This window comes from Mesoplodon mirus (assembly GCF_964341445.2).
Source record: "Mesoplodon mirus genome assembly, chromosome: 9".
NCBI classification, from domain to species: domain Eukaryota; kingdom Metazoa; phylum Chordata; class Mammalia; order Artiodactyla; family Ziphiidae; genus Mesoplodon; species Mesoplodon mirus.
In genome coordinates this window covers 62,836,181-62,862,506 of record NC_138985.1, presented here as the reverse complement: position 1 = coordinate 62,862,506, position 26,326 = coordinate 62,836,181, and the positions used below count along the sequence as shown (strand labels likewise).

At 36.7% G+C, this 26,326-nt stretch overlaps 1 long non-coding RNA gene across 1 annotated transcript; it reads left to right on the top strand.

Annotated features, from left to right (window-relative positions):
- Window positions 1–20,413: 20,413 nt before the first annotated feature.
- On the top strand, window positions 20,414–25,814 carry LOC309810355. Its single transcript, XR_014294969.1, has 3 exons — window positions 20,414–20,545; window positions 22,435–22,585; window positions 25,429–25,814. It is a non-coding gene; the product is annotated as an uncharacterized lncRNA (long non-coding RNA).
- The last annotated feature ends 512 nt before the right edge of the window (window positions 25,815–26,326 follow it).

The window sequence follows — 26,326 nt, the reverse complement described above, 5'->3', positions numbered from 1 at the left end:
TCATTTTTACCCTTGGTGAGAGCGGGAATCATTGATCTCGTGAGTGAAATAATCTATCATATTTTAAAAGAACTGCTCTGGTTGCTGGGTGAATCTTGGACTGTAAGGATAAGAAAGGAAGTGTTTGGGGCAGTTAAGAGGCTTTTGTATATTTTAGGTGAGCTATGATGGCAGCTTGGACCTGGGTGGTAGTAGTGGAGGTACAGGAGAAGGTTGAATTCTGGATATATTTTAAAAATAGAACCAACGGGATTTGCTAACAGATGGCATGTGAAGTATACAATTTTTCCCCTTGAGTATTTGAAGGGTGGGGTTGCCAACTACTGAGGGGAAGATAATGGAGGAACAAATTTTGGAGTGGGGTCAGTAGTTCAGTTTTACAATAATAATTAAATATAATAAAAATATCATTAGTATCCAGCTGAGTTGGTAGTTGGGTATAGGAGTCTAGATTTGAAGGGAGAAATCCGTGCTGGGCTTTTAGATATATAGAAAGAAGTTTCAGGCACCTAGATGGTATTGAAAGTCTCTGGTGAGATTACTAGAGAAATAATGTTTGATAGAAGAGAAGGTCCAAGGGCCATTCCCTGGGGCAGTCCTAAAATTCGGGTAGTGTTTCTCAACTTTAGCTGCACATTGGAATTACCTAGAGACCTTTAAAAATACCCCTAATGGGGGATCTCACCCCTAATAGTTCAGATTTAATTGTGCCAGTCAGGGAGCAGCCCGAGTGCCATGGAAGTTACATCCCATCACATTTGCTGTACTTATCCTCATCATTAGAAGCAAGTCATGAGTTCCAGTCCACACTTAAGGGGAGGGGATTACATAAAGGCATGTACATAAGGAGGTGGGGATCACTAGGGCCATCTTTCAAAGCTGTCTATCACAGTAGTTATAAGTTTATCTTAGTGCATATTTGAAAAAGATTCACTTTTCCCACTTGAACCATAGTGATAACATTTTCTTTATAAATAAAATTATTTATTATTAATTGAATTAATAATAAACAATTAATAAATAATTATTACTGAATTAAATATATTGAGTCACAGAAAAATTCAGTAAATAATAATAGAGGTAATGCAAAAATTCAAGACAGTAGTAGAAAGTATATACAGTTGGGAAATGGTGTATTTACATAGGTGACATTCTGTGTGTTAACATTATCTGCTACTTTCTACTACTGATATTAATGTTCCCTTGGCTGTTATAGAAAAGAGAATCATAAGCCACTAGGCTCTGCCTGTTAGTAACTTCTAAAAAGTATAATTCAAAAATATGCTATAGGAACCATCAAAAATGACATTTGAAAACTAAGAGACAATAATCTCTGTATAGAATCTTTATTTTGCTGAAACTCAGGAATGGTGAACTGCTGTAGCAGCCGTTATAGCAGTTGTAGAATTAAAGGGTGATGTCCTCCTTCCTTCCCAGACAGCTGCAAAGTTTGAATATTAATTATCATATTACGTCTGGCCCAAATAAAGCATGCAGTAACACAATGAAATTGAAGACAAATGCTCATGGGAAATTTTATAGAGAAATTTCAAAATAGATACTCAGGGCTTTCGCCAGTATTATCATTATTATGAGATTTTTCCTGCTTCTGAGTGTCAAAGAGGGCCAACCATCTTATTCCTTTTGCATATTCCTCAATAGAACATTATCCCATGAAAGCAGATTTAAGATTATGAACTGAAATCTGAAACATTTAGGCTGAGCTGTGCGGAAGAAAAGGAAAGCACTGGTAAGTGCTTGTCATTAGTAAAAATTTTAATCTTGTTTCTTTCACTACAGCCTGGAGTGAGGCTCTTATAAACCCACAGAGCATTCTCTGCACCTGTACACTTCACCCTAGACACTTCAGCATGCATATAATTAACTGATTCTACACTTATGTTTCCATTTTTAAGGTAAATTTAACCTATAGGGAAATGCATACATCTTAAGGGTAGCACTTGATGAGATCTAACAGGTGCATAGACATGTGTAATCCAAACCCCTATCAAGATATTGAATATTGGGCTTCCCTGGTGGCGCAGTGGTTGAGAGTCCGCCTGCCGATGCAGGGGACTCGGGTTCGTGCCCCAGTCCGGGAAGATCCCACATGCCGCGGAGCAGCTGGGCCCGTGAGCCATGGCCGCTGAGCCTGCGCATCCGGAGCCTGTGCTCCACAGTGGGAGAGGCCACAACACTGGGAGGCCCGCGTACCTCCAAAAAAAAATATATATATATTGAATATTACTGTGAATCCAGAACTTTTCTTTCTAAGTTAATACCTACTTCTACCCTTCATACTCAGTATGTAGCCATTATGATGATGTTTTTCAGCATTGATTAGTTTTTTTATAGAACTCCATATAAATGAATTTATATTATATGTACTCTTTGGTGTCTGAAACTCATCCACGTTGTTGTGAGTACCAGCAGTTCAGTCTTTATTGCCAATAGTAAAGAATTGCCTTTTAGGAGCCCCTTTAATTATAACTCAAAGACAATATATTTCTCTGTTCAAGGGTAAAGACAATCCACAGTATCTTTTAAACAAAATGGGAAAAAAGTTATAGGCAGATTTTAATCTGAATTCCCCTATATTAGGATCTTCCAATTCAGGGTGTTTTTCTTAGTTGTTTCCTTAGGAATCCAACTTCTCCTTGTCATTGTTACAATAAGAATTTGTTCCTGCCGTAAAGAACGTGATTATTTCATGGGGTTGAAAATGGACGGCCATCCTTACTTATTATTTTTCTTTGCTCCCTGAATATTCTTATCACATACAGACAGCTGTGGCAATACACAGGGTGGAGACCAGGGGAAAACAACATGTATGCCTGTTTGCTTCTGTCATTAAGTTGATGTGGTAGTGTTGGGAGTATAGTCTCTTGATTGCACAAATTTTTTCATTAGTTCAGTTCTAAACCATGGAAAGCTTATGTAAAGAAAGCTTGACAAAGACCATGTTTTGCAATTGACACTCATTGGGTATGGATAAATCTATGGAAGGAGTGGAAAAAGAGATAAGCAACCAATTACCACTGTCATTCCAAGGATATGAAATTGGCTCTAGTTAAGGCCTAAAGCCACTATTAAAAATATGTGCATGTGTGAAAAATTAAAGGAACGTTGTTGAGATGATTAACAAATGAAATAAAATGAAAAGAAACTCTAAAATCTGTTTCATTAAAGCCCATAGAAGCAATATAAATATTTTACCCAATAATGTTGATGCTAGAGCAAATTGCCTACACTTGAAAGCAAAACTGGAGTGGAGGAGGGAAATAAAAAGGTAAAAAAAAAAAATGCTGCAAGAAATTGTCTTAATCTCTCTGGCATAATTTTTGTCAAAACTTCTCCTTTACAAATAAAAGAAAACCAAACCAAACCTCCATATCCCTGCATCTACGTTTTTTGTTGTGGTTTTGTTTTTTCTGTTTTCTATCTTTGGGTGAAGTTATGTTCTTTTTAAAAATTTTTGGAATGATTCAGAGAGATACTTTTTAAAAATACAATAAAAATAAATTACTAGAAAAATGAAACATAAAAATTAAAAAATACAAGTCCAGAGGGTTGTTTTTTTAGATTAAAAAAAGTTTTATCATGGTAATTTAAAAAAAGTAGAAAATGAAAAGCATATAAAATGCCATGTATACATCATCCAGCTACAACAATTATCAACATTTTGCAATGTTACTTCCTCTATCTTTCCACTTCTTTTTCTAAATTATTTTAAAAACAAATACCAGGTACCATAAATTCTTCAGAGCATATTCTAATGGCTAGTGACTTTTTTCATAAATACATTGCCATTATAATAATTAATAATATCAACAATACCATTTAATGATCAGTCCATGTTCAATTTGCCACTTATCTAAAACATGTCTTTTTACAATTTGTTTAAATCAGAATCTAAACAAGGTCCAAATATTGCACTTGCTTAATGTTTATATAATTTTTTTTTCCTCTCTGGCAGTTTCTGCATCCCTTTTTACCCCTTGCCATTTATTTGTTGAAAAAGAAAGTAGGTCTGGAAGACTTTCACATTCTGGATTTGATTTTTATTAGATTAAATGGATATAAAAATCAGTCCATCAATAGCAATGAAAGTTTACAAACACATCCTTTGACTTCCTCTTCTTATCATGTTGTGGACCAGTAGCTGACAGTCATGGGCAGCAGTGCTGACTTAATAAAGGCAAGCGTTACTGTGTTTTGAAGGTTAATACGCCAAAAGAAAGAGACGAACACGAACAAATCTATTCTTATATTTTAATTCATATTTTATTGAGGTAACATTGGTTTATAACATTGTATGGGTTTCGTGTGCACAGCATTATATTTGCCCTTCTGTGTAGCCTGCATCCTGCTCACCACCAAAAATTTAGTTTCTCCCTGTCACCATACAGTTGATCCCCTTTACCCATATCACCCTCCCCCCACAGTTCATTCTTTTTTTCCCTTTTTTAAAGAAAATTTTTATTGGAGTATGGTTGTGTTAGTTTCAGGTGTACAGCACAGTGAACCAATAAGGACCCACAGTTCATTCTTTAGAAAAACATTTACCCTTCCATTTACAGCTCCTAGAGAGTTTACTGGTTGTTAGTAGCTTCTGTATCATAAGTTGATAAAGTGTTTAATTTCATAGGATATATTTACAGTTAACATTTTAAAATAAGCCAATATTTTCCATAAAGCAGAGTTCTCAATACAGAGTTATAATCTGAAAAATGATTGCCCTTCATAATAGGACTATAAAAAGTACCATAATCAATGAATTTGTTAATAGACATTCTCTTACTGATACGGTTAGTTTGATTTTCCTAAATATGTAGTCTGTTAGGAAAAATATGGAGGGTGTATCCTCTCCCTTTTCATCCCCTCCCTGCCCTACTTCCTGTAGCTTGATATATTTTGTCCAGTTCCCCCTCTTTCAGGCTTCAATTGCCATAAATACACCATGGCTTTTATGTAACTCCAAAGCAGCAGAGGGCACTCATAGTATTTTCACTATTACCTGGCAAAAATAAATTCCTTTGTTGTTCGTAAGACACTTATCAAAAAGATAAAGTGCATATACTTCCAAAGCAATGCTAACTTATCTGTAATTCTACAAAGACTTATCTTCACACCAGAAGTGTTAAAACAGATAGAAACTCTATCGTTTCAAAAAGTGCCAAATTAGAAATTTAGCTTTTGAGTTCAGAGCACAGAGCATTCACGCCCACCAAATTCACAGTGCCCAACAGTTTCATAACTTTCATTTCTAATAAAGTTGTTTCAAAAATGCATGCTAGGGCTTCCCTAGTGGTGCAGTGGTTGCGAATCTGCCTGTCAATGCAGGGGACACGGGTTCGTGCCCTGGTCTGGGAAGATCCCACATGCCGTGGAGCGGCTGGGCCCGTGAGCCATGGCCGCTGAGCCTGCATGTCCGGAGCCTGTGCTCCACAACAGGAGAGGCCACAACAGTGAGAGGCCCGCGTACCGCAAAAAAAAAAAAAAAAAAAATGCATGCTAATTTTTTACATCTTGAATGTATGATTTATTGTAGTTAACTGGCTGTATAATGAGATTTTGCATGTAGATTGATTAGTGTATTGCTAGGTCAATCAGTATCATAAAAGGTTAAGAGTGAAAATATTAAAACCTGAATTAGCAGTTAAAACAGTGGAGCAGTGAGATGATAGAGGAAACAGCTGCTGTGTTATTATAGTTTTGTCAGTCTATGTTTATGATAGTATTGGATGACATCATAAACAGTTCATAAATTATGTACATTCCCAGATTATTTTTTTCTTGCAATATCATAAGCAATGGCTCTTTTACAATCACTGCACCTCTGTGTGTTTAAGGGGCCTTGCTGGGGGTAGTACTGTTTTTAGCAGAAACTCATTACATTGCAGACATTTCTAGAATTGGATATAAAAGCAAAGAAAAACCCTGGAGTAGAGATACCCAGCAAGAAGGAAACGTAGCAGAGAAAATTACTGGAAACAAGATCCCGACTAGCCAGAAGTCAATGGACACTGTACTCTTCCTGGCCTTGAGAAATGATGTGGTTGAAATAGATTGATATAGAGGCACAGAGAGTGGCTTATCTGTTTATTTTGTTTATGTCTGTCTCTCCCCACTGGAGTGTAAAAACCCATGGACATGGATTTTTGTCTTTTTTATTTGTCACCAAATCCTCAGTGTTTGGCACATAGTACTCATTCAATATAGTAAATATTTGTTGAATGAATGAATGAATGAATGCCTTGTCCTTCTGAATGGATGGGTGGGAGGGACATCCCTTTCACTTCAGGGACCAGTAGAGCACCACAAAACACTGCAAAGGGACTTGGCTATTGTAGCTTTTTACATTATATCCTCTCTTCAAACAATAGCAGTTTAAACATTTTTAGTTAACTTAAGAAATATCATTTTAGTCAAGAGAGACTTCCAACAAGTACTTTAAGTAACCACTGGGTCCACTGGGCCCTATCTGTATCTGAGGGGGAAACATTTAGGTTAGTAACAGTACAGTTTTGTTTTGTTTGTCTCTTTGTTTTATTTAGGTTTTTGTTTTCATAAACAATCCATCCCTCACTTAACAAAGATAAAATGAATAATTGAGAACATGTTGATGTGTTCTTGAGAGAACATAAGGACTGGGCACAGTGCGGTGCAGCACAGGGTTATTTAGCCTTCCCAAATGGCTCTATGTCAGGCAGATAGTGAATGAAGATTTGGAGTCTGCAAAAGCACTTGAGGACAGTAACAGTGATATTGGGCAGGACCTCAGTGTTTCATATTGTTACCAAATGCAAGTGAGGCCAAACAAACCGAAACATCTGAGTTTAGAGCAGAGAAATTTTTATTGCAGGGCCATGCAAGGAGAATGGGTAGCTCATGCCCCCCCAAACCCTGAACTCCCCAGAGGGTTTCAGCAAAGCATTTTTAAAGGCAAGGTGAGGGGGAGGCATGGTTGACTGTTGCAAACTTCTTGGTGTAGGAATCCTTTGTTCTTGCAGCTGTCCACGTAGCTCAGGTCACGATGTTCCTGTAAACTTTCAGCAAGACAAATTTTCTTCTCTGTTCTGCAACTTTTTATCTCTATATGAATGAAAAAGTGTTATACCCTTAAAGGTCACAGCCTTGAGAACGGGCTATCCTGTATATATCATGCTATAGGCAACATTCTTTTTTTTTTTTTTTTTTTTTTTTGTGGTACGCGGGCCTCTCACTGCTGTGGCCTCTCCCACTGCGGAGCACAGGCTCCGGACGCGCAGGCTCAGCGGCCATGGCTCACGGGCCCAGCTGCTCCGCGGCATATGGGATCTTCCCGGACCGGGGCACGAACCCGTGTCCCCTGCATCGGCAGGCGGACTCTCAACCACTGCGCCACCAGGGAAGCCCCTATAGGCAACATTCTTAACTCAAAGCAGTAGCGATAGAATACAAAGGTTAAAGTAAAAGAAACAGATCTAATATGGAGTCAGATTTGTTCTTCCCTATTACAATATAGTTACAGACGTCTTTTGATATTCCAATATTCTTCAGTCACAGCAGTTGCTGAAGGAGAGCTGTTAAGCGCAGGGGAGTAATAAGCAAGTCTTGTTCTGCACATCCACCATATACCCCTTATTTTGCCAACAATTTGAGCATAGTTCCCTAATTGTTCTAACTTTATTTTTGCTTTAATTCTCCACCCTCCTTAATTTCCATCATTAATGGCATTGTTTCTGGGATATGAGCTGGTAATTAACATGTGAGCTTCTTCAAGTTGAGATTTAACAGTCTTACATCCTATCTTGTCATCTACCCAAGCCTCTAATAGCACAACAAGGTGGCACAAAACAACTAAGAATATCTAACTTTCTAATTTCTGAATGATATGGAAAATACAATGAAATCCATCCAGGAATAAGTGACCGTATTACATGATTGACAGAATGGAAAATAGGCTAAAAGTTAATGTGATTTCCTTAGTGGGATTTCAGATTTAAAATATGAATACCTCTTTGGGTAGAAATATGGATGTCATGACTCTACCATGAACTTAGATATTTTTTCATGTTTATTTCATGTTTAATATCAAGTATGTTAGTGTATAACCTGTTTCTATACATCTCTGTGTATACAGGTCAGTTTCAGATCATTTCCAGAATACACACACATATCACACACACACACACACACAAATAAAATGAATAGGTTCAATCAAATTAACAAAATTTAATTCACACACTAAATTCCTATTGTTCAGTAAGGAGCATGGTTACAAACAGTCCAAATTCATTCTGGATTATAGGTAAACAAGAGCTACTTTAAAATACTCTGTCTTTTCATTCAAAAATAATGGATGTTTTTATTCACATCTTCTGTTACACATCTGAATTAGTGTTTGTAGTTTTCTTCATAATGGTCTATATTTTGTTTGTGTTGTTTGGTGATTGACATCTTTTTCATCATGGTTTCTCTTTTTATATAAGGAAGATATTGATTTTTGCATGCACATGTTGTGGCCAGTCACTTTTGTGGATATCTCATATGGGTTCTAATTATTTTAATATAGTCTCTTGGGATTTTTTTTTTTTTTTTTTTTTTTTTTTTTTTCTGTATGCGGGCCTCTCACTGTTGTGGCTTTTCCCGTTGCGGAGCACAGGCTCTGGACGCGCAGGCTCAGCGGCCATGGCTCACGGGCCCAGCCGCTCCGCGGCATATGGGATCCTCCCAGACCGGGGAACGAACCCGCATCCCCTGCATCGGCAGGCGGACTCTCAACCACTGCGCCACCAGGGAGGCCCTCTTGGGATTTTTATATAAACAGTCATATTATGTGCCAAAAATAATAAATTTGACTAATTTCTAATGCTACGTCATTTCCCCTTGCCCCATGGTTTTTGAGTGGTGGCCATGTGATTTAGCCATGGCTGTGTGTTTCTACCTGGGAATGTAAATCTTGTGGAAGGAAAGCAAAGGGAAAGACAGAGGAGAGGTTATTTGCTGTAGCTGCAGAGGGCTTGAGAGCCCAGTGGTATAATGATGACTGTCTGATGACACTGGGGGCCTCCTGAACAGATCATTTCTATAAAAGGATCTAAGCTTTCTGCCTTCCTTAATTTCCTTCCAAAGGATCCTGACTGGGGGGTGTGGGTGGGGACTGGAGTAGAGGATGGAGATGCAATAAAGGCAGAATTTAGAAAATGATGATTAAATTTGGAGCAGGAAAGGATGTTCAGATTAGCTCAGTAGTAGGGAATAGATTAGAATGAGCGGTCAGAGAAGATTAGAGAGGGCTTTAGATCATGAATCTTAGACTAAGAAAATAGCCTATGGGCTTTATGAGCATATGGTGATTTTGCATAAAAGTGTGAGTTAAAAATTACTTTTAACAGACTGTGCAAATAGAACTTACCTTAATTTCAGTGGAAATTGAGAATAATTGAACAGGGGTCAAATACCTACTTTGGGTCCTGCAGGACTGCCTACTGCAGAACATGCTAACAGTTCGGAAATGTATTGCTACCAGTGTTGTGAATGCCCACTTCCATTTTTTAAATGTGTGGGAGTGAAAATACTAGAGGGAGAGAGTTTCTTGGGACAGGGGTGTCTGTGCATTATATGTCCACCCGTCCCCTACCATGGGGGAGAGCTAGGGACTGTGTCCGGGGAACTGCAGTCAGCAGTCCTAGTAGAGGAACTTTGAAAAGCCAATAAAAGTGCTTCCCAAGTGCGAGAAATGAATCAAAATGAAACAGTACTTGTGCATGCATTACATCCAGAAGAAGGAACACCTCTAATAGCATGTGATACTACACTGCTTATCTCTAATTACCTTTTATTCATGGTCCTGGTTCTTGAGGTGTCAGACAACCAGGAACAGAGAAGGTGAAAGAGGAGTAGAGGAGAAGCGAAACTGTCCCCATCCGCCATTGCAGGCTTAAGTCTGATGCAGATGCTATCAGGGGCAGAGGGATGGGGGGAAGGTTTTTAAATTGTATTCAACCAGATGGAGACAGTTTGTCACTAAAGGGCCTTAGAAATTTGGGGGGATCTGCCTGCGACTTGTGGCGGACTCAGGGAAAGAATTAGTTCGTGAGCATATTCGAAGGTAGAGTGGGAGAAAGAATAAAGGTGTTCTCTGCTTGTATCCTATTGAGTCCAGAGGATTCAATGAAATATTTACATATTGTTGTATGAGGGGAAAGTTTACTATGAGGACACATGGGAAATAAGAAAATCAGGATATAATAACAGCTAGCTAGGAATGAGTTTTTTAAATCCTAAACCTGGCAGCGGCAACAGAAAGAACTGGACAGATGTGAGAGAGATTTAAAGGATACATTATTGTATTTTTATTTTTTGATGATGGCTAATTGAATCGAACAAGAAAATAGAAGATTAAAAGATTGCTTTGAAGTTTCAAGCCTGGAATAATGGTGGTACTATTTACAGAAAGAGAGTAATCAAAAGGGACTCATTATTGAACAAATGAGGAATAAAAGGGAAAAAAGGAATGTGTTTTGGAAAATGAAACTAAATAATAAAAAGGGAAATATTCGAATGTCTTTGAAATCAGAACTATGTAGGAGCAGGTCAGTCTTCATAGAAGACTAGTGATAGAAGATAGTGATAAAGGGAAATCGTTTACCACAGAACTTGTAACATCTCTGACACTATCTACAAATCCCGAATAACAACAACAACTATAATAATAATTTATGTCATTGATACTTGGGGGAATACTAATAGAATTATTGAGGGCTTACTATGTGCCATGTACTATGGAGTGCTTTAAATGCATCACCTTATTTAGTTCATATAACAGCATTCTTAGGTTTATAGCATTATTATACTTACTTTAAGGAGAAGGAATAGGAGAATTGCTGAGTTTAAGGAACTTGTTGAAGTCTTTTATTTACCATTATTTAAATATCCTGGTACTGATGATATCCAAAAGGGATTATCAGATATAGAAATGATCCATTTCCCAAATAAATCAACAGATAAGGAAATAATCCCCCATGTATAGAATTTCAGTCACAATGATGACTAGTAATTGACTAGCATTTTCTACGCTTATGGTCTGTTTGCTTCTGTTGTTGGAAATTCAAAAATTTCCTTTCTGTTACTTGCTTTTTAAAAATAGTATATTGTGATTTTGGTTTTCATGTTCTGATTTATTGTTTTTCATGCAGCTATTGTTTTCTCTAAACTTGCCGCCCCATTTCCTTTTTCTCAGATATAAGCTTTTTATTTTAGAACAGTTTTAAATATATAGAATTATTGGGAAGATAGTACAGAGAGCTCCAGTAGACCGCATATCTACCTTCCTCTACTGTTAATTTCACACGTTTGTGTGGTACATTTGTTACAATTAATGAACAAATATTGATACATTATTATTAACTAAAGTCCATACCTCATTCACATTTCCTTAGTTTTTCCATAATGTCCTTTTTTTGTTCAGATGGACTCAGTATATTATTTATATTACATTTAGTTGTCATGTCTCCTTGGGGTCCTCTAGACTGTGACAATTTCTCAGATGTTTCTTGTTTTGGATGACCTTGACAGTTCTGTATGGATAGGTATTGTTTTTGCATGTTTCTGAATTTGGGTTTGTCTGATATTTATCTCATGACTAGACTGGTGTTATGGTTTCTCAGGGATAAGAACACAAAGGCAAAGTGCCCTTTTCATCATATCATATCAAGGGGCTATCAGTTTGACATCACTTTGATGTTGCTCTTGATCCCCTGGTTGAGGTAGTGTTTGTCAAATTTCTCCACTGTAAAGTTACTCTTTTATTTACTGTTTTCCTTATTTATTCTTTGGAAGAATGTCACTAGGTGCCGCCCATTAATGTAATGGGGAGTTATGCTCCTCCCTCCTTGAGAGCAGAGTATCTATATAAATTGTTTGGAATTGTTTTCCATGAAAGATTTGTCTCTCCTCTCCAGTTTTTAAAAATTAATTCCATCATTTATTTATATCAGTATGGACTGATGGATATTCATTACTGCACCTTATTCTCCCGCACCCTTCAGTGAGATTTCATACATTTGTAACACATTTAGATTCTTTTGTCATACTAATATACTAGTCTGCATTCCATACTAACATCTACCAACCTCTTAAGTGATTTTTTAAAAAATTTACATACATTAAGGTTTACTTTTTGTTTTGTAATGTTCTATGAGTTTTGTTTAATATCTTATATTGACCACTGTAGTATCATAAAGATACTGCCCTAAACAATACTGCTTCACTGACCTAAAAAATCCTTTGTGCTTCACTTGTTCAACCCTTCCCAACATGTTATTTTTCTATATCAGTTATCTCAGTTCTTTGAAAAAAATTCAAGACCTATAATTAATTTATCTTTATATGAGTGTGTGTGTATGTAATACACATGCACACATATGTATGTATATTTGTACACAGTTAACAAATTGGTTGCACCTTTTTAATAATGTAGGAATCACTTTAACTTCACTGCTAACTATGAACAGAAAGTGATATTCCCACTTACAAAGTTATCAAAGTGTCAAGAATATTGGTACCATCATCACATGATGAAGTATGTTTGTGAGCTTAACCACTGAAGGATATTGTATTACCTAATCTGTGTCACAAATCTGGTGAAAAACCTTCCGATTGGAAAAGTTTAATGATATCATTCTGTTTATTCCAAGGGATTGATGCTGAGTCATAGAAAAACAGACATCAAACACATGTTTTTTTTCATGTCCCCCCAAAGGCTTCATTCTCATGCCATTATTGTTTAGTATTTATTAACAATTATCTAATTGTCTTCAGGTGTTATAAATGAGACCCTAGGGCTAAAGATAGATAATTCAAGAACATGATCAATTTGCAACATGTAGGAAGAACTAAAGCGCAAATGGAAATTATTCAGGACCTATCAGTATATAACTAAAATGATGCTCAGTAATTGCCCAGTCAATTTGCCAAAATTGGTCTCTGAATCTTCTACACTGCTGCACTTTTTATTCTTTTAAAAAGCCAGAGATAACCTTAGTCCTGTATTTAGTATCACGTTTTCATTATCTTTAAGAAGAAACTGGGCTTCCCTGGTGGCGCAGTGGTTGAGAGTCCGCCTGCTGATGCAGAGGACACAGGTTCATGCCCCGGTCGGGAGAGGCCACAACAGTGAGAGGCCCGTGTACTGCAAAAAAAAAAAAAAAAAAAAAAAAGAAGAAACTGATGAAGCGGGCTAAAGTTTCCTTGGGAGAAGTTCACATGGGATTTGTAAAAGTGCTCTGGGCTACTCATTACTGGGCACCAATGAGAAGCAAGTTTTTCATTGAATGTTGAAAAACTGTGTACTTAAATCTGGTTCTGCCACTTTCTAGCTATGTTACTTGGGGCAAGTCATTTAATGCTCTAGTTTTATCAGTAAAATTGAAATAATAATACCTAGCTCATAGAACTATTTATCTGTTTATTCATACAGTCAATAGATATTTGTTGAATGCCTCCTGTATGTCAGATGTGTTTGATAGGCCCTGGAAATACAGAAAGGATCAAGAAACGTAGGTTCCTATCTTCATGAAGCTTTTATCCTGGTTAAGAAAATAGACATTGTACAAATAATCAATTGCCTTTGTGAAAAATATTACATAGAATAGATTTATAGCATATTATGAGTTTTATGTTGTGAGGAACACAATTTAACATACAAAAATACATAATTTGTTGTACATATTTGTTGCTCAAAAGATGTGAATACCATCTACCATTACCACTTAGGTATTCATTTATTGAGCTTGCAGTTATTGTCATCTTCTACATGGTAGTGGAATGTGTATGAGCAGGCCCCATGTGTGTTTGTTACAATTAATGAACCTACATTGATATATTGTAATCACCCAAAGTCCATAGCTTACCTTAGGCTTCACTCCTGGTGTTGTATGTGATGTGGGTTTAGATAAATGTATAATGACATGTAGCCATCATTATAGTATCATACAGATTATTTTCATACCCTAAAGATCCTCTGTGTTCCATTTTATTCATCTCTACCCTCCAACTCAGCTCCTGGCAGTCTTTTTACTGTCTTCATATTTTTGCATTTCCAGAATGTCATTTTATTGAAATCATACAGTATATAGACTTTTAAGATTGGCTTCTTTTACTTAGTAATATGCATTTACAATTCCACCATGTCTTTTCATGGCTGGATAACTCATTTATTTTTAGTGCTGAATGATATTCCATTTTCTGGATGTAGCACAGTTTATGTTATAGTTTTCCCATAGATACTTTTGGGTTTTCTATGCAGACAATTCTATCTCCTGTGAAAAATGACAATTTTTGTTTCTTTCCAATTTTTATTATTTGATTTCATTTTTTCTTACTTTATCACATTGATTAAAACTTTAAAAATTACATATCAAATTTTGTAATCATGATTATACCAGAAGAGTCAAAGGGTTTAGTATAATTTGTCTAATATTATCTGGTTTAATGTGTTTTAGAGGGAGAAATGATTTTTCAGTAGGTTTTTTCATCTTTTTATTATTTTATTTAATTATTCTTGAATTAATTTTTATAATTTATATTTTTTCCCAAAGTTGTTTATTTCATGTTTTCAATTCTTGACAAATCATTATCATATTACTTCTAATTTCTATATTATGTACCCATTTTCCTTTCTAATATTCTTTATTAATGCCTTTTTTTCTTGAACAGTACTTGTACAGATTTGTTACTTTTTAAATTTTTCTCTAAGACTTCCTTTGGTTTTATTGATACTCTCTATTCCTTTGTTTTTATATCAATAATATCTTTTATATCTGATCATTTTTTCTTCTATTTTATTTATGTATGCAATATCTTTTAGATTCTTAAAATTAGCTCAGCTTCCAAAAATATATCCCTGTGCTGTTGCAGAACTGATGATTTTATTCACCATCGTCCCCAGGTAGAGTTCCGGCTCCTTATCCAGGTATGCAAACCTGATCTTTCCCATCTCTAGTCTCATCCTTTGCCCTTCCAAATTTAGTTCTCCACAGGCCTCATGCCCTTCCTTCTACCTGTAATTTTGGTCACCTTTTCCTTTCCCGAACAATCCTACAAACCCTTCAGGATTGATCTTAGGAATTCTCACTAAACCCTCGTTTGGACTAAGGGCTCCACCTGTCCTGTGCACCATTGCACCTTGTGAATCTTTTCATTAAAGCATTTAGTGTTAGAATTGAGTTGGTCTCTTCATTTCTGTATCTTCCCAAGTATGCCCCAACTACTCCAGGATAAGAGTCTTGTCTTAATTCATTTTAAAATAGATGTTTTATTTTGAAATAATGCCAGATTTATAGAAAAGTTGCAAAGATAAGACAGAGAATCCCTTTAAAATCCCCACCTGATTTTAGTTTCTGCAGTGCTATCATCTGTGATTTAGTTTCTCAGTGCTTTCATCTGTATTTGTCAAGTCTAAGAAACCAACATTGACACATGAACTAAACTTCAAACTTTATTTGGTTTTCACCAGTTTTTTCATTAATTTCCTTCTGTTCCAGAATCCAATCCAGGATATCACATTTCATTTAGTTGTCATATCTCCTTAGCCTTTGGGGATCTATGACAATTTATCAGTCTTGTTTTGTTTATTCAGTTTTATAACCCAGCAACTAAGTAATCTAAACTGATAACTTAGAAAATAGACAATGAGTTATTCTGGTTTTGATAGTTCTGCGCTCTCATTTTGCTATTTGCTCAGTTCTGATTTTTCTAACTGCTGCTAAAACTTTGCTGCTTTATGCTGTGCACAGATTTCTGGCCACTAGTTCCAGCTAGCTTTACCTTTGGGCTTTATGCTACTTACTTCTCACTCATAGGCCTTTTCCACTTCTTTTGGGCCCACAGAAATTTCTTGGATGGCTTGGATGAAAAGGTTGCATACATGTGGTTAAAGGTTACAGAACTGAGGAGCTACAGTGTTTCGTATTCACTGACTGCTCAATATAACATCAAGGGGTAAGGTGAGATCCCACAATTCTTTGGAGCTCTAGCATTGTAAATGCAATACACTTCACGTCCATAAGACCAGAGGATATCAGACCCTCCTCAGTATTTGGTACCATCGGCTCCTCGCTGGCTACAGAAGGGGATAGCCTGCTAAGGAACATCCATTACATACAACAAACCTCTCTTTGGAGTAAACCCCCGATGTATGGACTCTGACCTTAATTGGATCAAGCAGCAGTGAGAATGTGCCCCAGGGCTTTGTATATGACACTGGCACCAATAATTCACTACTTGGAACAGCATAAAGTGGTAAGATGAAAAATTCTGGAAATACCTGTCTGCAGTTCTGTAGCTTTAGGCTTAGATTGTTCACTCACCTAAAGGCTCTCCTTGAGCCCCATGAATGATGACTTTGACCTAACAGACATGCTTTTAGACAAAGAATTTTTGTTTGGATGCTTAACTTTTATTCCCTTGAAGTCTTCAATGATACATAAGCCTGCCCTAAAAGCAAGGAGTGAAAAAATTACTTGGTCTAACTGGATACAGAAAGTAATTTTATAAATTTACTAACAATATCCCAATAGACTTTTCATATTATCCCCTATATAACCCTTGGACAAAAATACAATTTAGATAAATTACAGCTTTGGTAATACCTGCAGCTGAGTAATACAATAGCGAAGATTATAGAGTTTTTCATGAATGTCATCCCCAAAGAGTTACAGCCAAACTATTTAGGACCTATGGGGAAAAATAAAACTCAGGATTGCATTTATATGTAATTTTATTTGTCCTGAGGCCAGTCTGACTACAGAGGAGCAAAGGCTCATGTAGGGCACAAGGTTTTGCTCAAGATAGATGTTGGACTTTTGTATGATACCTGTCAACACAGTAATTGGTACATGCGTAATTCCCTAAAAATTATATAATTACATAGGATACAAATTTAAAGCCAAATCTGAAAACCTTGGCCATCAACATAAGACCGATAATTCATTACAGACTCTGTCTGAAAAGCAGTTGTTTAATTCTTTTGTTCATCTTGCTAAATGTGTACACAGCAGTCCCTATCTGCCAGCACCTGTTCACAGAACCCTCTATAGTTGGGTGACTAGTCTAGAGACTTGCACAAAGTAAGTAGGTGATCAAAAGATACTTGTTGATTGAATACATGATGGTGAATTTAATTAATATGATAAGTTTAATGGAGCAGTCCAGTGCCCTCCTGGACTCCAAGAATTATCTTAAACTTGAGACTGACATTGAGGGGAAAAAAATGGTTACGCTTCATAAAACTAGAGTGGACTTTAGGTGCCAAATGAGTTTTCAGCTTTTGTTTTTGGGATAGGGGAATATTAGGTGAGCCAGTAGTACTAAACAAGAGAGGTCACTCTCCATTCCCACAGAAACTCTCCCAACCCAGTCTTTTATGAACTCTCACAGGACCCCTGTAAATTGCTTCTTCATGTCCTTCCTTTACCTTAGAGAATGTTGCCTCATTAACTCTTCTTTAAGCACAACTCAGATCATTTCAGAGCTGCATGAGGAAAATTTTTAACAGCTTTGTTGAGGTGTAATTAATATGAAACATACTATACATATTTAAAGTGAGCAATTTGATGAGTTTCGACATCTGGATACACCTGCAGATCCTTCACCATGGTGTGGATAATGAGCATAAACACTACCTCCATCAGCTTCCTCGTTCCCCCTTATAATCCCTTCCTTCAGCCCTTCCCACCCACCCCTTCCACACCACCTCCATCCCCAGGCAACCACTGATCTTCTTTCTGTCACTGTAGATTAGTTTGCATTTCATAGAGTTTTATATAAATGGAATCACACAGTTTGTACTCTTTTTTTTCTGGCTATGTTCACTCACCATAATTATATCAAAGTGTAGCAGAGAAGAACAAACCTGACTCCATATTGGATCTATTCCTTTAGCTCTAACCCTTGTGCTTTGTTGCCTGTGCGTAGTCATGCTGGCTTTGCACCTTTGTAAAGGAATGTTGCCTCTACCCTGAAACACACATGCTAACCCATTCTCAAGGTTCTGACCTTTAAAGGTATAACACTTATTTGCAGAACAGAAAATAACACTTGCCTTGTTGGAGGTTTATAGGAACATTGTGTCCAGACCTACACTGACAGCTGCAAGAGCAAAGGATTCCTGCACCAAAAAGTTTGCAACAGCCAGCCACATCCCCTCACCTTTTAGTATAAAAGAAGCCTGAATTCTGACTTGAGTAAAATGGTTCTTTGGGACACTAGTCCACCATCTTCTCAGTCTGCTGGCTTTCCAGATAAAGTCCCTATTTCTTTCCCCAACAAATCATAACTCCATTTATTGACCTGTCCTACAGTGAGCGGTATGAGCTTGGACTCTCTAACAAAGGTTCATCCAGTAGCCTATTCCTTTGTATTGCTGAGTAGTATTCTGTTCTATGAATAAACCTCAGTCTGTTTATCTGCTTACCTGTTGATGGATATTTGGGATATTTTGCGTTTTGGCTTATATTAATAAAGTTGTTCTGAATAAGATACCAGACTTTGTATGGGCACATTCTTTCATTTCTCTTAGGTAAATACAAGGACTGGAATAGCTAGGTCATGTGGTATGTATATATTTGACTATTTAAGAAACTACCCAACTGTTTTCAAAAGTGTTTGTGACATTTTACATTCTGATCAGCAGCACATGAGAGTTCTAGTTACTTCACAGCCTCATCATCACTTTGTATGATAAAAATTTTTTAATTTAAGAAATTCGAGGACAACTGGCCTTCTAGTGAGCAGGATGCATCCAGATCCCAGGGTGATGGTGGGGACTCATTGCTGGACCCCCAGGCCCATGGCTTCCTCCCCATCCACCTGCTGCCCATTTCTTGGCCCAGGGCTAGGGTGGGGACCCAGGACCTGGGCAACTTTTTCCCCCAAAGTCCCTGGGCCAGGGATGACCACCGGGGAGGGGAAGGGCTCCTCCCCAACACTCCTCCTGGCCCATGATGGACCAGCTCGGGCACTGGAATTCACTTTGAAGTTTCACTGATGGCTGACCTCAGCAGGCAAGCATATTTAGAAATTTTCACCAACTGAAAGACGTCCCTCCTGTATCACTTTGTCAGTCAGACACCTTTTGTGCATGGAGAAATTTTACTTTTTTATTTCCACTGCTACAATGAAGAAACATCAGTAAATTAGAGGAATAAAAATATAGTAATATTTTAAAAAAGAAATTCTGATCAGTATGTAGTGGCATCTCATTGTATTAATGACTAATGATATTGAGTATATATTTATGTGCTTATGTCATGTATTTCCTTTGGTATCCTGTCCATTCAGACCTTATATCTTGTATGGTAGACTATCTATTCAAACATTTTGCCCATTTTTCTTTCATTTTAAGAGTTATTTATACATTCAGGGTGCAAGTCTTTTATTAGATATATGATTTGCAAATATTTTCTCCCAGTTGGCAGCTCATCTTTTAACCACTTTAACAGTGTCTTTCAAATAGCAGAAATACAGAATTTTGATGAAGTTCACAAAGATTTTCTCTTATGTTTTTCTCTAGAAGTTTTATAGTTTAATTTTTGTGTGTATGTGGTAAAAAACACCTATCGTGAGATTTACTCCCTTAACAAATTTCTGGGTGTTCAAGTACAGTATTGGTAACTGAAAGCACAGTGTTGTACAACAGATCTCTGGAACTCTTTCTTCATACATGACTGAAACTATACTATTTAACAATATTCTGTTTTCCCTTCTTCCAGACCCTGCCAAATGTTACCAAATGCCAGTTTGTGTGCCTGATGCACAGGAAGACGAAACAACCCAAAACGTTGGAGTTTGGAGCAGAAAAAGGATTATTGGAGGGCCATACAAGGAGAACAGGTGGCTCGTGCTCAAAAAACCTGGAACTCCCTGAAGGGGTTCAGCAAAGCATTTTTTTTTTTTTTTTTTTTTTTTTTTTTTTTTTGCGGTACGCGGGCCTCTCACTGCTGTGGCCTCTCCCGTTGCGGAGCACAGGCTCCGGACGCGCAGGCTCAGCGGCCATGGCTCACGGGCCCAGCCGCTCCGCGGCACGCGGGATCCTCCCGCACCGGGGCACGAACCCGCGTCCCCTGCATCCGCAGGCGGACTCTCAACCACTGCGCCACCAGGGAAGCCCTCAGCAAAGCATTTTTAAAGGCAAGGTGAAGGAGGGGCATCCCAGGGTATGTGATCAGTTTGTGCAAAATTCTGATTGGTTGATGTTCAGGTAACAGGGTGGTGTCACAGGTGTTAACATTATCAATCCTTAAGTGTCAGAAGGTCTGGGGGCTATGTGCTCATGATCATCAAGTGGTTAATTTCTTCCATTTGGTGGTGGGCTTTAGCATCTGAAAAACTCAGGAAATATGCGTGAGATACTATTATCTGCTTACTCCAGAGAGAAGCTACAGCAGAGGATGTGGCGGAAGGGGGTCTGTCTCAGGAAGGCCCCCTTGGGTCCTGCTCAGTTACACAACCACCATTCTACTTTCTGCTTCTCTGAGTCTGACGACTTCAGATGTCTCATGTAAGTGGAATCATGGAGTATTTGTCCTTCTTTGACTGTATTATTTTACTTAGTATAATGTCCTGAAGTTTCTTTGATGTTGTAGCATGTGTCAGGATTTCCTTCTTTTTAAAATTCCATTGCATGTGTATACCACATTTGTGTTATCCATTGATGGACATTTAGGGTGTGCTGCAATGAACATGGGAGTGAAAATATCTTTTAAAATCCTATTTTCAATTTTTTGGGGTATATACCCAGAAATGGGATTGCTGGATCATATAGTAGTTCTATTTTTGATTTTTGGAGGAACTTCCCTGATGTTTTCTATAGTGGCTGCACCATTTTACATTCCCACCAACAGTGTATGTGTTTTAATTTATTCACATCCTCATCAACACTTGTTGTTTTCTGTTTTTTGGGATAATGGCTGTCATAACAGGTGTGAGGTGATAGCTCAATGTGGTTTTGATTTGCATTTTCCTGATGAATAGTAATGTTAAGCATCTTTTCATCTACCTGTTGTCTATTTGTATGTCTTCTGTGGAGAAATGTCTTTTCAGGTCCCTTCTCATTTTTTAACCAAGTTATTTGTTTTTTTTGCTATTGAGTGGTAGGGGTTCCTCATATATTTTGGATATTAACCTCTTATCAAATAGATGGCTTGCAAAAAATTCTCCCACTCCATAAATTGTTTTCACTCTGTTGATTATTTCCTTCATGTGCAGAAGCCTTCTAGTTTGATGTAATCCCACTTGCCAGTTTTTTCCTTTTGTTGCCTGTGCTTTTGATGTCATATCCAAGAAATCATTGCCAAGACCAGTGTTATGAAGATTTCCCCTTATGTTTCCTTCTAGGAGTTTTATAGTTTCAGGTTTTATATGTAAGTCTTCAATCCATTTTGAGTTGATTTTTGTGTATGACATAAGATAAGGATCCAATTTCATTCTTTTGCATGAGGATATCCAGTTTTCTCACTGCCATTTATTGTAGAGACTGTCCTTTCTCCATTGTGTAGTGTGGCAGCCTTGTTTGATTGAATACATGCGTGTTTATTTCTGTGATCTCTAATATATCTTTATTCCATTGGTCTATATGTCCGCCTTTATGCCAATACTATAGTATTTTGATTATTGAAGATTTATAATATGTTTTGAAGTCAGGAAGTGTGAGGCCTCTAGCTTTATTCTTCTTGAACAAGATTATTTTGGCTATTCTGGGTTCTTTGTGGTTCCATATGAATTTTAGGATTTTTTTTTCTATTGTGCAAAATATGCCATTGTAATTTTGATAAGCATTACATTAAATTTGTGGATTGCTTTGGGTAGTATGGACATTTAAACACTGTTAAGTCTTTCAATTCATAAACATGAGATGTCTCTCCATTTTTTTAATGTCCTTTAAAATTTCTTTCAGCAATGTTTTGTAGTTTTCAGTGTACAAGTCTTATACCTTCTTGGTTAACTCTCTTCCTGACCATTTTATTCTTTTTCATGCTATTGGAAATGGGAATGTTTTCTTTTTTTTTTTTAATTGAAGTATAGTTAATTTACAATGTTGTGTTATTTTCAAGTGTACAGCAAAGTGACGCATATATATATATACACACATACATATATATATATTCTTTTTCAGATTCTTTTCCATTATAGATTATTATAGGACATTGAGTATAGTTTCCTGTGTTATACAGTATGTCCGTATTGTTTACTTATTTTATATATAGTAGTGTGTATATGTTAATCCCAACCTCCTAATTTATCTCTCTCCCTTACCATTCCCCTTTGGTAACCATAAGTTTGTTTCCTAAGTCTTTAGGTTTGTTTCTGTTTTGTATATGTTCATTTGTATCATTTTTTTAGATTTCACATATAAGTGATATCATATGATATTTTTCTTTCTCTGTCAAGGTTGAGAAACGTAAACAACCTACCACATACAGAAAAATACAAATAGCAATTTAGACAAAATGAGGTGACAGAGGAATAATATGTTTCTGAGGAAGGAACAAGCTAAAAACCCAGAAGAACTAAGTGACTTGAAAATAGGCAATCTCCCTGGGTATGTTTTCTTAATTTCCTTTTTGAATTGTTCATTGTTAAGTTTATAGAAACACAACTGATTTTTGTACATTGTTTTTACACCCTTCAACTTTGCTGAATTTATTAGTTTGTAACTCTTTTTAAACTATATGAAAGAGATCAAATAAAATCATCAAAAGGGTAAATCCCTTTCTTGCTTGGAACCTTGAGAAAAACATGAATTGGATAACTTTTATAGGGACATCGAACAATATAATGGGAGGTGTCTTCAGTAGCAGTTTTATCAAAAGTTTCTTCATAGAGCCCGTTATTATATCAGCCCTCAATAAAAGCTGAGGACATAATGCTAAGTCATAGTACTGCAAAGACATTTCTATGATTGCTTGATTTCCAAGTATGACATAAACTGGAGGAAAACATGACAGTGTGACTTCCTTGTGTCCAGGACTGATAGGCTTATTTCTGAAGTCCACATTGCAGGGATAGAAAAAAAAAAAAAGAACTTTATAATAAGTTGTGAAATTATACTCAAATACCAAAAATAAGTGTCTTTTCCACTTTCTATAGTATAATACTAAATATAATTACTTCTATATTAGCCTAAAATAACAAATATTTTATTGATTTACATGAATTTTTGAGGAACTTTGTGTAGAAGTCCATCTCAGTTAAGAAGAAGCTCTTAGTCTTAAAAATCTTAATTATAACCACAAGGTAGCAAAAATCTTTAAATGACTTACCATTTTGGAAACTCTTGTAACTTAAATTGTGAAACTCTCAATTTCTACTTTATATCTTTTAAAAAGGAGACCCAATTAAGAATCTTTATATAAAGCACTTCAGACAAAACTTCTTAAGTGAGGTGTAAACACTAAACAGGAAGGTAAGCTATCACTGCAATAAGGAAACAAAATGAAACGTGTGTAAAAGTGTTAATAAGAATACAACAGGCTTCTACAACACTCAGGAGAGAGATGGGGGCTTATATATAGTCTTTTTCTTTTTAAATAAATGAAAAGAGGAATAGAATGTAGGATAATCAAAATGGCTGGAACACAGCTCTTTAAAAATAAGTTTTCAATTTGCACAACTGAAGGAATAACTTTATTTTCTCTAAAGGCTGATGAGGAAATACAAGTAATAAAGCAGTAGGCAAAACAAAGTAGAAAATGTGAATGAAACAGAATGGTTTGCGTTTGGGATACTGAAATCAGCTTGATTTAGTAAATTATTTTTGGGAAGCCAAACAGAACTTGAAAACAACAGTATTATTTTAAAAAAACAATTCATTTTATAACAAACAAAGCAAAGATTTATGTAGTGAATTCTACCTCAATATTTATTACTGACTAAATCTGAGTAAGTAAAAGAAGAGGGAAGGGATGCTGATGCTTTTTATGGGAAAATTAAAAATGATAATGATTAGTGGTGATACTTTGTCCCACTTTTCATCATGACTCATGAGCATGATCATTGTGATCACATGCTCCTATGTGGCCTGCAAAATCTAAAATAGTTACTACCTGGCCCTTTATGGAAAAAGTTTTCTAATGCTTAGACTGATAGCACTTGAATTATCTTCCACCTGGTTGTTCCATCTGCAAGAGATACGGAATAAAAAGCATTAGTAGAAATGATTGTACGTACTCGATAATATTGGAGTCTAATATACATTTGTCATGACAATGAGCAACTTAGTAGTAGGAAAATGCCTTTTTAAGGGTTTGTTGCTGCAAGAGTATAAATTCCTCTTGTTTGATAGTTTGATTTCCAAAATTCAGTGAAGAGAAATAGTATTTTATTCTTTCCCAGTGATCTCAAAATCATTTTCAACCATTAATTAAGCCTCATTGCAAATATTATCCCTATTTTACAAATACAAAAATGAGAGCAGTGAGAACTCAGATTACTTTTTTAGAATCATGTGGTAAAATGATAGAGGGATTGGGAACAAAACAGTTCTCACAAGTCAGTATTTTATCCCTTTGAATATTCTCCAGCTCCAGCACACGGTTTAAATGCTTTTAGAAATGTTTCCATTTCTTTTTTTTTTTTTTTTTTTCGCCTCTTGGGATAAGAGTAAGAAGAATACTCACCTGGGACATTGTGACTATTTCAGCCATTACAATCAAACAAACCTGCAAACGAAAACTTGACCAACACCTCATTCACATTCTTAATCATCCCTAGAATTTAGGAGTCAGGTGAGGACCAAGTAAAACAAAACATACAGTTTCAAAGGAAATTGGAATTATTTGCCATGGAATAAAGGAGGAATTTAATAAGGCTTAAAATGCGCTAAAACTGCTCTTTCATTCCTTTCGGAAGTGTCAGTGCATTGGTTGAAGCCAAAAAAACATCAAAGTATACTGAGTTGTTCGGCAAGGAGACATGGTTTCATAATTTTCATTTCATTCTGCAAGAGTAGAATCACCAAATCACTAAGGTGAGAGAAAGAAGAGCCTGAAGGATTATGCCTCTTCTTGAGACTGAAGCAATTATCTCTCAATATCTGAAATTCTGCTTCTTTGTCAGAGCACAGTGCAAAGGCTGAGTCCTCCATGAAGTTTGCTTTGGCTTTGGAAGGCTTATCACACCTTCCTCTATGCTCTCTTACAATTCTGTTGAACCTCTATCACAGGGGTTCTGAGTGTGGCCCCGGGACCAAGCAACATGCGTATCACCTGGAAGCTTGTTAGATGTGCAAATTATCAGACTCCTCACAGGCTTTCTGAGTCAGAAACTCAAGGGGTGGGACTCAACAGTCTATTTGTTAACAAGTCCCCCAGGTGCTCCCAATGCCCACTGAAATTTGAGAACCATGGCTTTGACAACTTGTATTTCATTTGTGTTTTGTTGTAGCTTGCAACAGTTCCTCCAAGGGCTCTCCAAGGCTGCAGGTATGTCCATTTATTTATTTTTTTAATCTCGAATTCCTCATATTGCTAAGACCATAGAGTTCATAGTATTTTGCATTCAGTATTCACTCAAAGGATGTTTGCTGTTAAATTGATATCACACTTTGGTGTTTCAGTATATCATGTTAGTTGTATTTATAAAATACATACTACTGGATCATTTTCCTGGGAAAATAGCATAGTACTTGAGATAATAATATTGCATATTTTCTGTGATCAGATGAACTCTAAAAAAAAACTAATGTAGGTTTTCAAAGTTTGGTGTTCCTTGTACCATTCTCAGAGAAGTTTCCTTAGTGAATCTGCTATGTGCTTCTTATCCTCTTGGTGAAAGTGTAATGATTGAGTGCAAGCTTTGAAATCAGATCGATAGGACTTGTATCCCAGCTCTGCTACTTTTTCTCTGGGCTTATTCAAGTTACTTAACCTTTTTTATGCTTGAGTTTCTATCTGAAAAATTGGGTATCATGCTCATTTTGCTAAGTTGTTATGAGGTTTAAAAATACTGTCATGTCGGGCTTCCCTGGTGGCGCAGTGGTTGAGAGTCCGCCTGCCGATGCAGGGGACACGGGTTCATGCCCTGGTCCGGGAAAATCCCACATGCCGCGGAGCGGCTGGGCCCGTGAGCCATGGCCGCTGAGCCTGCGCGTCCAGAGCCTGTGCTCCGCAACGGGAGAGGCCACAGGGGTGAGAGGCCTGCGTACCGCAAAAAAAAAAAAAAAAAAAAAAAAATACTGTCATGTCAAGCAATCAATAAACATTTGCTGTTATTTAATTACTGGTTTTATTATTAACTTGAGAAAAGAACAAATATACATTTTCTACAGTGAATAATCATAGCA